The sequence below is a fragment of the Salmo salar genome, chromosome ssa20 (assembly GCF_905237065.1).
Source record: "Salmo salar chromosome ssa20, Ssal_v3.1, whole genome shotgun sequence".
NCBI lineage: Eukaryota > Metazoa > Chordata > Actinopteri > Salmoniformes > Salmonidae > Salmo > Salmo salar.
Genome location: NC_059461.1, coordinates 1,188,992 through 1,202,599, shown reverse-complemented (window position 1 = coordinate 1,202,599; position 13,608 = coordinate 1,188,992). Strand labels below are relative to the sequence as shown.

Genomic DNA, 13,608 nt, shown 5'->3' with positions numbered 1-13,608 from the left:
GCAGTAGGTTGTTCCTCCATAGCATAAAGCTGAAGGTACAGATGTAGGATCCTACTCTTTTTTTGCTGAGAATTTTCCTGCACAGCAGAAAATGCAAACTTATAGTGTATTTGAGTTTTAAAAAGGCTTCTAAAATTAGAAATTTCTACTTTGAAAATTCAGACTTGATTTGCCCTAATGAAAAATGTAACCCCTACAAAAACTGTTCATTAATTATAATCCACATAATAATTCAAATGTCCTGTTGCTGCAGGATTATTTTCCTGCTGTAGCAAACTGGCCCAAATTACGTCCCCACATCCCATATTTCCTTCAGGATCTCGTCGGTATCCAGGTTGGCTCAGAGCTGGATTGAAGTAGTTGTTAAAATGCCGTTTTTTTTATTGTCCAGTTTATTGTTGGATATGGTTATTTCAATCAGAAAAAAAATAGTTTTCGGTGTCTAGCAGCATGCCACCATCTTGCATTTATCCTCTTTCTGAGAACTTGGCAAGGTAGATGAAATCCATTCGATACAGTTACATATCGCAATATTATTTTGGACGATATATTGTTTCGTTTTGACAATATCGCAATATAATTTTTGCGCTAGTTGGCTGTACCTGCAGTATTTTTCATAGCTTGTACTCCATCTTCTTTTTAAATAGGGAGCCAATTTGTATTCAGCACTTTCATTTCCATGACTGATCAAAACTCATTTTCTGATGGCTCTCTCTTGTCCCTCTGCAGCAGACATATTGTGAGCAATATGTTTGGAACATCGAATGACAATAAAATCACAGTACTGAATTACAATACATATAGAATCGTGAGAAACGCAATATATATCGTATCGGCACCTAAGTATCATGATAGTATCATATTGTAAGGTCCCTGGCAATTCCCAGCCCTACCATTTGAGGGCCATTCAGTTTCACTCATTGGTGTACAAGCTCAGTCCACCTACAGAGTGCTGCAGAGACTTAGTCTTAGCCAGTGATAGATAGTTGGAGAAGGAGCTATAATTTGAGTGAGGTTCTTTCCCTCTGCTGTATAGGGTAAACCATGGACAGTTTCTTCCACTTTGTAAAATCATGTAAGATTGGGGAGCTGCTTGGAAGTCTCTCCAGCCTGGCATCCCAAATCTCTATCCTTTCCCCCAAAAGGGTGCACTCCCCCACACACACATTCCAAAAAAATGTATGTAAGCATGGGCTAGAGGGAGGTTACACCATATTTTTTTACATCAGTCATTTCCTTTTAAGTCAATGATGGGAGTGAACAAGTGCATACTTAGGGCAGAACAGTAGAATCGGGAACTAGCATAGGTGTAATGAGGTAAGGTGATGGGGTGAGATGCAGAGCAGCAGGGACTTTGTGTTGGACAATAGAAAAGGGCTTCTGCTTCCACATATAATACATAAATACATAGGATCAAACCGTACAACATAAACAGAACAACACACTCCCCCTCCCCACACACAACAAGGTAATTAGTTAATTAGGGTGCAAGGGGCAAGTCTCTCGCTCTCTTTCTGGAGTAGGGTTAATAAATAAAATATAGAATAACACAGATTTAGAGCAGGATGGTGTTACGCCACTTACCTTACTGCCTTTAACTCCATCACAGTTACACCTGGACTTTCCAGTGCAGCTACATGCCTGGGAACAAACGGGACAACAGTCAGTTTCTCACACCCAACTCACAAAGTAGGCCTGAATTTAACATGGAATGGCAGCCCTCTGGGTAAAACACTAATGTAACATACAGATGACGTTGATATAACCTTAGTTAAATGTATTTTTCCCAGTGGAGAAGACTTTTAAATGTCATTGGAAGTGCTAAAGCCTTTAAAGTGTTTGGAAGTGTGCTGGTTACACTGATGACTAGTCTATGTTTACTATGTATTTTAGAAAATCCTCTCACACATCCTTTAACAAGTGTCTCCAACAGAACTATTGAGCAGACAGAAATGCAAAGCATTCCTCGCCAAACACGTCATTCTATGGTACCCCGGCGCATACCCCAAGTCCCCACAGCTTTGCATACTGCATTATATTCTGTTAATTGTCTTCCACTACTTGGCCTGGGAGAGCAAGTAATTGTGTGTGTGTTTGAGCTGATAATACGCAGCTCTGTAAAGAACAACCAATCTTCGCAATGCCTGGAGAGGCATTTAACCAATCAATTTGTTATAATTATCCTATATTGTGAAATAATCCTATATTCGACATCTTGAACACTCACATTGAGTCAATAATAGTCTCACAACAAGTTGTACGTACAAACCCACCCAGAAACCTCAGCGGTTCTGATCTGCCATGCTCAGGATGCCATGTCGACCTGAAACGTGTCATATCCCAGACCTTCTTATCTCAGGTGAGTATCTTCCTAAAGTAGGTCAGACACAACAAGAATGCAGGATAATCTTATATCAAGTTAGAGCTGCTGGTTTGATTTGCCTTGTTTTTCCTTGTTTCCCAATGTAACAGAATCTCCCTTTGTTGACTGACTGTTGTGTGTTCCTAATGAATAAGATTGTCTGTGCCGGAAGAGGGAAAGAGATATGTGGGGAGATAAAATAGACACTCTGTCCACAAGGGTTGTTTGGGTTTCTGACGGCATGCAACACAAATGGAGCAGGGGTGGTGGGGGGCTGGGTGGATGGAGCAGGGGCGGACTTAGTGATTTAGAGGCTCCAGGCAAAGGCCTGTCTGAGGCCCCCTCCCTCCCCTTGTGCGTGCACAATTTTTTAAGTGGGTTTTATAATAAAGACATGTAATTTAACTGTAAAAATGTATTACAGTTTAATGTGGCAAGAACACAACCAGTCATGATGTTTTCATCTGATTGTCAAACAAATCTCTTCAAAAAGTAGGTACCCTTCGCACGTTCATCCAAAATAATTCCAGCATCCGAACATTGCACTGTGCACCCAGCAACTTGCCTTCAATTCACAAGTGGCTGAAACTATCTCACCGGAGAAAGCATCCCCGTGAGCGAAACAGCTGTCTTACTATATATAGCCCATGTATCTGATGCTGTCTGGGCAAAAAGAGTATTACATGCCATACTCTTTTTTTTGCCAGACAGCGACACACATGTTGTCTGCCTCGACGATGATGGCAGTATTATCAGCAGAACCTGTCTTTTTACTAAAGAAATTAGTTAACTTAGGTACTTTTCTGTTAACATTTAAAATTCTTTCTTTCTCTTTTCTCTGTCCTGCTCTGAAAATGCTTCATTGCTGCAGCATAATTTCAATGAATGTCACGTTTGCAATCATATCGCGTCAAACAATGCAAAGGAACTCTGTAAGGGTGAAATAGTCCATTATTATGAACCAGTCCGTGGGTGATTAATGACACTTGTTTCTACTATTATGAGAAAAACTTGGATTATATTAAAATTGATATGAAATATAAGATATGTATATGTATGGAAATAAATTATTGATATATTATTACATGTGGCCTTATTGACCTGGGCACAGTGGCCTGGTAAAAAAACTGCTCCCTCCCCATTTCCATTGCAACTTTGAAGCTACCCGCAGATTTTTCTGCACCTTGAGCGGAGCATGGGGGGCCTCAAGCAACAACAACAAAAAAGATGATTAATATATATACTGCTCAAAAACATAAAGGGAACACTTAAACAACACATCCTAGATCTGAATGAAAGAAATAATCTTATTAAATACTTTTTTATTTACATAGTTGAATGTGCTGACAACAAAATCACACTAAAATAATCAATGGAAATCCAATTTATCAACCCATGGAGGTCTGGATTTGGAGTCACACTCAAAATTAAAGTGGAAAACCACACTAGAGGCTGATCCAACTTTGATGTAATGTCCTTAAAACAAGTCAAAATGAGGCTCAGTAGTGTGTGTGGCCTCCACGTGCCTGTATGACCTCCCTACAACGCCTGGGCATGCTCCTGATGAGGTGGCGGATGGTCTCCTGAGGGCTCTCCTCCCAGACCTGGACTAAAGCATCCGCCAACTCCTGGACAGTCTGTGGTGCAACGTGGCGTTGGTGGATGGAGCGAGACATGATGTCCCAGATGTGCTCAATTGGATTCAGGTCTGGGGAACGGGCGGGCCAGTCCATAGCATCAATGCCTTCCTCTTGCAGGAACTGCTGACACACTCCAGCCACATGAGGTCTAGCATTGTCTTGCATTAGGAGGAACCCAGAGCCAAACGCACCAGCATATGGTCTCACAAGGGGTCTGAGGATCTCATCTCGGTACCTAATGGCAGTCAGGCTACCTCTGGCGAGCACATGGAGGGCTGTGCGGCCCCCCAAAGAAATGCCACCCCACACCATGACTGACCCACCGCCAAACCGGTCATGCTGAAGGATGTTGCAGGCAGCAGAACGTTCTCCATGGTGTCTCCAGACTCTGTCACGTGCTCAGTGTGAACCTGCTTTCATCTGTGAAGAGCACAGGGCGCCAGTGGCGAATTTGCCAATCTTGGTGTTCTCTGGCAAATGCCAAACGTCCTGCACGGTGTTGGGCTGTAAGCACAACCCCAACCTGTGGACGTCGGGCTCTCATACCACCCTCATGGAGTCTGTTTCTGACCGTTTGAGCAGACACATGCACATTTGTGGCCTGCTGGAGGTCATTTTGCAGGGCTCTGGCAGTGCTCCTCCTGCTCCTCCTTGCACAAAGGCGGAGGTAGCAGTCCTGCTGCTGGGTTGTTGCCCTCCTACGACCTCCTCCACGTCTCCTGATGTACTGGCCTGTCTCCTGGTAGCGCCTCCATGCTCTGGACACTACGCTGACAGACACAGCAAACCTTCTTGCCACAGCTCGCATTGATGTGCCATCCTGGATGAGCTGCACTACCTGAGCCACTTGTGTGGGTTGTAGACTCCGTCTCATGCTACCACTAGAGTGAAAGCACCGCCAGCATTCAAAAGTGACCAAAACATCAGCCAGGAAGCATAGGAACTGAGAAGTGGTCTGTGGTCCCCACCTGCAGAACCACTCCTTTATTGGGGGTGTCTTGCTAATTGCCTATAATTTCCACCTGTTGTCTATTCCATTAACACAACAGCATGTGAAATGTATTGTCAATCAGTGTTGCTTCCTAAGTGGACAGTTTGATTTCACAGAAGTGTGATTGACTTGGAGTTACATTGTGTTGTTTAAGTGTTCCCTTTATTTTTTTGAGCAGTGTATTTTTTTATTAAGCCCAGTTCACGAGGCCCCTTGATGATGTGAGGCCTGAGGCAATTGCCTCTTCTGTCTAATGGTAAGTCTCCCACCGGAAGGGAGACAATGAGAGAGACATCTTCCTATATATTGTACACACACAAAGTCTCTCACACACACACACACACACACACACACACACACACACACACACACACACACACACACACACACACACACACACACACACACACACACACACACACACACACACACACTTAAAAACAAGATCAACAAAAGAATGTACAGTAGAGAGGTTTTACATTTTTATACTAACCACGTAAATAATATGATAATAGCAGAGATGAATGATAGGAATGAGGCTTGGTGTCAAAAAACAGTTCAAGTGGGGAGGTGTGTGTGTGTGCGTGTGCATCTGACTGTGTGTGAATTTCAATAATGTTGTTATTGCCCTGGCAGGATCTCAGGCCCTGTGTGAAGGCTCCACAGTCCCCTGATAACACATCATCAGACAGAGACCTGCACACACCTGGGGCATGCAGGAGAGAGAGACAGAGGAGGAGGAGAGGGGAAAGAGAGGAGGAAAGACAGCGGAGATATAGCAACATGAGGTGACAGGAAGAGAAAATAAATCTGTAATGAAAGAAAGAAGAGCAAAGTGGAAAAAGGAGAGGGGACAGAGAGAGAGAAAGAGAGAGAGAGAGAATGAAGGACGCACAGAGGGACAGAGACAAAGACAGCTTGAAGACCTAAATTACTCTGTTCTGTCACAAAGATTAAGACTAGTTACCAGTGAAAAGAGAAAAAAGGACCATGAGTGGTCATGGACACTTTATAACATCATAGTCATAATCAAATAACATTATTACGAGCCTTGGTCTATGGACCCAGGTCAAAAGTATTGCACTATATAGGGAATAGGGTGCCATTTAGGACGCAGCTTTAACACCATCACTCAGTAGTCTACAGATAAGAATAATGTGGAGTCACTGTGGACACATTTCCTGACCACCTATTTTATTATTTCCCTCCTGTCTAATAAATCACAGTAAGTGAATCAGTGTGTTGCCTATAGGCTTTAACAGGCTCAGTAATCTGACCACACAAACCTTTACACAAACACACCCACACCTGAGCGGGCCAATGCTAGCAGCCATCCACTCCAGCCCACCCAAAGTGGGTTCAAATATAGGTATCAAATCAAATTGTATTAGTCACATGCGCCGTATACAACAAGTGTAGACATTACAGTGAAATGCTTACTTATGAGCCCCTAACCAACAATGCAGTTACAAAAAATACAGTTGATAATAAGAGATAAAAGTAACAAGTAATTGAAGAGCAGCAGTGAAATAACAATAGCGAGACTATTTACGGGGGGGGGGGGGGACCGATATAGAGTCAATGTGCGGGGGCACCAGTTATTTGAGGTAGTATGTATATGTAGGTAGAGTTATTAACGTGGCTATGCATAGATGACAACAGAGAGTAGCTGTCACGGCTGTTTGAAGGAGCGGACCAAAATGCAGCGTGTTTGTAGTTCCACATCTTTATTTATTTGTGAAATGTAATGCAATACACTAAATACTTGAACTAACAAAAACAACAAACCGTGACGCAGAGAGAAAACACACTACTCAAAATATAATCACCCACAAACACAGGTGGAACAAACATCAACATAAATATGACCTCCAATTAGAGGTAACGAGGATCAGCTGCCTCCAATTGGAGATCAACCCAAACAACACCAACATAGAAATACAAAACTAGAAACTGAACATAGAAATAGAAAAACAGACAAACACTCCCTGTCACGCCCTGACCTACTCTACCATAGAAAATAACAACTTACTATGGTCAGGACGTGACAGTAGCAGTGGTGTAACGAGGGGGTGAGGGGGACACTGCAAATAGTCTGGGTTGCCATTTGACTAGATGTTCATGAGTCGTATGGCTTGGGGGTAGAAGCTGTTTAGAAGCCTCTTGGACCAAGACTTGGCATTCCAGTACCGCTTGCCGTGCGGTAGCAGAGAGAACAGTCTATGACTAGGGTGGCTGGAGTGTTTGACAATTTTTAGGCCCTTCCTCTGACACCGCCTGGTATAGAGGTCCTGGATGGCAGGAAGCTTGGCCCCAGTGATGTACTGGGCATTTTGCATTACCCTCTGTAGTGCCTTGCGGTCGGTGGCTGAGCAGTTGCCATTCCAGGCAGTGATGCAACCAGTCAGGATGCTCTCAATGGTGCAGCTGTAGAACCTTTTGAGGATCTGAGGACCCATGCCAAATCTGTTCAGTCTCCTGAGGGGGACTATGGCACTCTCAAGAGATGGACAAGATTAGAAAACATTGTATTCTCCAAGAATACCAGAGAACAGAAAACACTTTTCAAACCCATGATGGCGGAACATCAAAGACTGTAGAAAATGCAACGGATTCCAAAACAAGGAGATAAGCTGTATGTTAGTGTTCACAGATGGGCAAGCCAGCATGCTGGTGACGGCTGGTCTGTCGTTTTCAGACACATCTCCAGATCTCTCCCCACGCCCGCCTCTCCTCTGTAAGAGTCAACTTCCTCCACCTCAGTGCTTACTATGTTACCCATCAACCTCTCTCACCCCTTCCTTCACCTCTCCCCCTTCTCTCACCCACTTTCAACCTCTCACCTATGCAAGCACATACTGGCTCCTGTTCTTGTCTCACACATACCTGAACCTGACCCTATTTAATTCTAATGGGCGGCATCGAAGCATTCACGGTGGCAAGCTTGCATACTTGAACCAGGTCCAAGTCGTGAGTCTCGATGAATAGAAAATATTCACTACAACACCTTGCTTTGTCTCTGTCTCCGCAAGGCATGCCTGATCTGGGATGGACCTGTCCCCCTCATGGTGGCAGTAGACAGCCCTCTGGTCCACACACAGAGCTTGGGTCTATGCAGTCTCATCGAATCATTCTATATCTCCCGGTGCTGTCCACAAATGTTTATCTGAGCTAATCAAACAGAACAGCTACACACTGTCACACTTAAGACTAGCTGTAGTGTGAGCGCATGGTTCCCTGACTCTAGAGTTTCAAAACGGCAATTATTCTTCTTCTGTTAAATCTTCACTGCCTCGTCCAAGAAGGCAGGCAAGCAGCAGGCCTCCCTACTTACAGAGCAGGATGGAAGACAGGCCCACTGACCTTTTCTAATGTGACAATGTGCTGTTGTTATTGTAGCAACCTTAATCCAACACCTAGTGACCTAGGCAAGAGATTCGGAACTGTTGGCTTATCAGCCAAGGTTGATAGTTGCTGGACGCGGGTTCGAGTCCCTGTTGGCCCCCCCCCCATTTGTTACATTATGATCAAGGGGTAGAGCAGGAGTGAGTTTCCCAGAAGCCTTATAGTGTACTCAGCACAATGTTTCTCGTGACAAACCACCCACACAGCAGTGAGAGAGGGATAACTATAAAAAGGATATTTGATTGTAAATCTTCTGCAATGAACATAATTCATCAAATGTTGCTATTCTGCTAGTGGAACAGGTCTGGGTCGTCCAGAGAAATAGCGATGATCACAATCACTACAAGGTTTTTGGAAAACTCACCCCAGGTCAGTAAAGCAGTGACCGGCAACAAGGGATTGACTCTGTTCCCAGAGGGTGATTCCCAGCCGGCAAAACTGGTTGAAATGATGGCATCATTTCAGTTTGCCCAGATATGTGGCACATGGAGATGTGTGAAACTTACTCCTCAGCCTTAAGTATCCACATTTGCACCATTCAATTGCTAGCTTCTGAGAAGCGCGACTGGTAGAGATGCTTGAGGGAGGACGGTCAGGTATGTTTGTGAAGCAGAGGTCCAGGGTTCGAGCCAGGTATGTGCCGAAACGGAAGGAAGTGGTACTCACTAAGCAGTCCTTTACACCCACTGGGTTAGAAGAAGAAAACTTGATAGTCTATTAACTTACAGAGAATGGACATTTGTATTTTACGTTCACAACCCAAGCCCACAAAGACACACACACACACAAATACACCCTGAGGGTTTGGAAGCAGTGGGTCAGCTGCAGTTCAGCGCCACCAGAGCAATTGTAGGGGGTTAAGTGCCTTGCACAAGGAAACAACAGCAAGCAAAGGTGTCTAGGATGACGCAAGCAACTCTCCAGTTGCCAGGTCACTCATCATCAGATTTAAACCAGCAACCCTCCTTCTCTAACCGCTATGCTACCTGTGTTAGGCCTCATGCATGCTTAAGGAGTACCCAACTAAGCAGAAACGAGAATGAGCTGAGAAGAGGCCACATACCACAGCAGTTTTGTCCCAGAGTTCCTGAGCACCTCTCTTGTGTGTGTGACGGGATTTAAGCCAATACCACCATAATCCCTGAGGACTAATGTAGGGGGTTAAGGGGTTGGTGGGGGTCCCCATGCAACGGATTGTCTGCAGTGCCGGGAACAGCACCCTCTGACCGCCCGTTTTTCCCCCGCCTCACTCCACCATCCCCCACCGATGGGTGACTTCCTGGCGGCTCAGCATGCCTGTGGCTCTCTCTCATTTTGCTCGGGGTGTGAAACCACTCGGAAGACAAACGGGTTGCCCATCTAAAGCCCCCGGGGAGCGACAATGGTGGAGCTCTGGGGGCTTTGGTCTGAATAGGGGGGCACTCTGAAACAACAGAGTAGCAGCACAAAGGGCTGAATAGGAAGACTAAAACAACAGGGGCTGTGGCCTGTGGGATGTGGGACTGACCAGGACCTGAGCTCTCTCTCTCTCTGTCTGTATGTCTGTCTGGAACAGAGCTCTGTCTGTCTGTCTGTCTTGTCATTTGTCTGTCTGTCCATCCGTCACCACTGCAAATCACCAGTGGCCAAGGACACTGATTCGTCTATATGTGGCTGTGGAGACTCAACTTGTTCAATACATATAAATCAAATGTAGGTGCTACCATATCAAACGATATGGATGCACCTAAGAGTTTCTGACTAAAGAGGTTCATGCCCACAGTAGTAACATCAATGTATAGCCTGGTCCATGACAAAAGAGCACATATCTGTGTAGAAACTACTGTAAACCTCAAAAACAGAGCATCATGGGGGTTGTATGTGTTGAGACCGAGCACGTTCTAGATAAATGGTTGAACTGATTCCTGTCTCCCGTCTGATCATTATTGAATTGTTATAAAGACGTGGTTATGAAACCCACGAGACATAATAACAGATTGGCGACGAGTAAGTCTGAACCTACGTGAACTTTTCTGTTCGGAAGAAGTCGGTTTTTACAAGTTTAAAACAGCTATTTTCCGGCCTCCTTAGTGGCGTGGTGGTCTAAGGCACTGCATCGCAGTGCTAGCTGTGCCACTAGAGATCCTGGTTCCAGGCTCTAAAGCAGCCGGCCGCAACCGGGAGACCCATGGGGAGGTGCACAATTGGCCCAGCGTCATCCCGGTTATTGGAGGTTTTGGCCGGCAGGTGATGTCCTTGTCCCATTGCACTCTAGTGACGCCTGTGGCTGGTTGGGCGCATGCACCCTGACATGGTCGCCAGGTGTACGGTGTGTCCTCCGGGTTAAGGGGACATTGTGTCAAGAAGCAGTCTGTCGTGTTTCGGAGGATGCACGGCTCTCGACCTTTGCCTCTCCCGAGTCCGTACAGGAGTTGCAGTGATGAGACAAGACTGTAACTACCAATTGGATACCATGAAAAAGGGGGAAAAAATTAAAACATGTTCTTTTTCGTGGGACAGTCTAGGCTAATATTAGCACAGTGTATTGCTAGCAGAGGCAATTGCATAGTCGAGCTAGCTAGAGCTAGCATCGTCATAGACGGCAGAAAGGGATTTGAGACGGATGTCGGAGCGGGAAAACAATGAGATGGAATATACAGTGAATAAAGGAAAGGACAAGTTTGAAGAAAAACTTTTGAATTAAAAGCTGCTAAATCAGCGAATTTCAGGATAAAACATCAGTCAATGAAGTGAATGAAGATCATTTGACTGAAGAAAATATTATTACGGCTGAACAGAACGTTGCCATGGTTGAGGACAATTGAGGTGAGTAACAAACAGGAGCCAATTGAGAAACAATAAATGTCTGGAATTGTTAGAAATATTGGACAGTTTGATGAAAGTGTTTAGCAATGGAGCTCATACAGAACGGTTTGAATATTTTGTTCTAGCTAATGGCATTGATCAGGACAAAATTGTGCCAAAAATGTTTTGTGTCATGCGGCCAAGTACATTTAATTTTACTACACAGCCTGCTACAGCCAGACGGCAGGTAACAAGACGTATGGGGATATTGTGTCAATACTGAAAGGACTATTTACATTTAAACAAAGAGGCGGATCCTTAAGAGGTTTTAAGCACTGGGTATATGTCAACCTGGCTGCTCTTCTTACGTACATTGTTGGCATGACAAGGACAGTTAGTGAAGATGGCTAAATCGCATACAGATCTGGTGACCAGGCAATAGTAATGCAGTGGTAACTATGTAGACATTGAATGTGTCATAGCAGCAGAGGCAGGCACATTCTGGTAAGGGGGCCATTTTGAAGTAGTGTATGTTGTGACTTGACAGGCTATAGGGAACCCATCCAACAACCGTCCAACAACCATCTTACTCACAGGCAGTCCAGTAACCCTAGCACGGCCGACATCACCCTGTCAGAGATGAAGAAGAGAAAAGAATGAGAGAAGAAGTCTTAAAAACAGAACATACATGGCAATGTGAGGAGGCATTGGAGTGGGTGAGGATGGGCAAATGGGTGTACAAAGCTAAGAGGGTATAGGAGTGAGAGTCAGGTACACAGACAATGACTGTAGGATGATTGATCGTGTGGATGCATAGGGCATTTTCATTTTTATTTTGTATGCAGACATGGGTTGGGCACCTAAAAGGTTTATGACAATCAATCTATCCACCCATCATCCATCAATAAATCAATCAATAATCAAATAAGATTAATATTTTGCGTAAGAGATGCAAGCATGTATGGGTTGGCAAGCATGTACAGGTGGACACACAAATGAAAGAGACTGTATGGAGGGGTGATGGTTGTGAAAGCCCACTTACAGGTATAGCAGAGTACTGGATGAACTGAATGGTGGGGTCCCCTGGCACCCCTTTGATCCCTGGGAAACCGTGCAGTCATCATTAGAAATGTCAGCAACACAATACAGTATATTTGTTCATTCCACATTGTCTGCATCTGGGTCTTCCATAAAACGCGATACTATTCATTATAATCCACACAATAATTCACATTTCCTGTTGCTGCAGGATTATTTTCTGTAAATGTGTTGACTCTTCAATATTAGTCTGGTCCCAGATCTGTTTGTGGTGCATAGCAAATTCATGTTGGGACATTGGCAAAACATAGGAATTGGCAAGTCAACACAAACTGATCTGGAACCAGGCTACTTCGATATGCCACGTCGCTCAGATTATCTAGCCATCTAGCTACCCTGATCCTTCATGTTCTGGGTTCTCAAGAAATGCAGAGTGATATAGCCTCTCTCTGTGTCCCCTACACCAGCCACATACAGAACAGTTCTGTACTGTACTGTACTCACCGCTCCCCCATCAGGCCCGTCCAGCCCATGGATTCAAGGGAAACCAGTGTCCCCTCTGGTCCCGTTACAGCCATCAAGCCCTGGTAGACCAGGTACACCCCCCGGCCCTGGGTGACACTGGAACGCACACACACACACACATACACACACACGCACACATGCACACACATTAGGCTATTTATGCACCATTGGTCATTCCCACTATCCAGTGCCTTTTCTTTCCCCAGGAAATATCACTTCTTATACCATGGCGTTGTTGACTAATAATTTCTGATTGGCTTGAAGGGCATTCTAAAGTGTGCATTATTTCCCTATAATGCACTGTATTTTTGCACAGTTAGAATTCAATGGCTATAGTTCTTACATGTTCTGTTTGAGCTGCTTTTGAAACGAAAGGTCGAATTAAAAACATTATTGGCACTGTTGAATTTGAATTTCATAATAGCAAACTAGTACTGATTGTTTTAGTTAGCTAAAGTCTGTTTGCTTGGTTACCAAGGCAACTACTGTTGCTCTCTGGTAAACTTGCTAGCTACTTCAGAGGATGTTGAACACATTTCTATCTGCAAATGAACACATTTCTAGCTGTACATTTGTTAAATTATAGCCATGGTATAAAATGTATAATCAACACGGGGCTCTAGGCATTTTCTGGAAAATAATGCAACACTGTGGCACGTTAGTTTCACTTTGTTAGCGTGTCGTGGAACACACCTTCTACATCGTTCATTATTATCCAGAGAACGCATAGCCCCTCGTTGACTATCCTTTACTTATTCAGTGTAAAATGTGGATTCCAAAAGCCTTTACATATAAGGTTAGGTGTCATTTACCATAAAACACGAGGATATGGAACTTTACGCATTTTGTTTTCAGTGCATGTT

At 44.4% G+C, this 13,608-nt stretch overlaps 1 protein-coding gene and 1 long non-coding RNA gene across 3 annotated transcripts in view; one reads left to right on the top strand and one right to left on the bottom strand.

The window, feature by feature from the left end:
• The window catches only part of col4a4 (collagen, type IV, alpha 4), a 241,645-nt gene that overhangs the window by 2,538 nt on the left and 225,499 nt on the right, over positions 1-13,608 (top strand). The gene's annotated exons all lie outside the window — the stretch shown is intronic.
• The window catches only part of LOC106579783 (uncharacterized), a 45,040-nt gene that overhangs the window by 16,934 nt on the left and 14,498 nt on the right, over positions 1-13,608 (bottom strand). The window contains exons 2-6 of one of the 2 annotated variants that reach the window (XR_006761103.1): positions 12,725-12,841; positions 12,225-12,283; positions 11,777-11,812; positions 2,274-2,371; positions 1,585-1,641 (exon numbers count right to left, since the gene is read on the bottom strand). This is a non-coding gene — a long non-coding RNA (uncharacterized lncRNA). The remainder of the gene's footprint in view (positions 1-1,584; positions 1,642-2,273; positions 2,372-11,776; positions 11,813-12,224; positions 12,284-12,724; positions 12,842-13,608) is intronic. The other variant, XR_001322738.2, reaches the window with a different exon arrangement.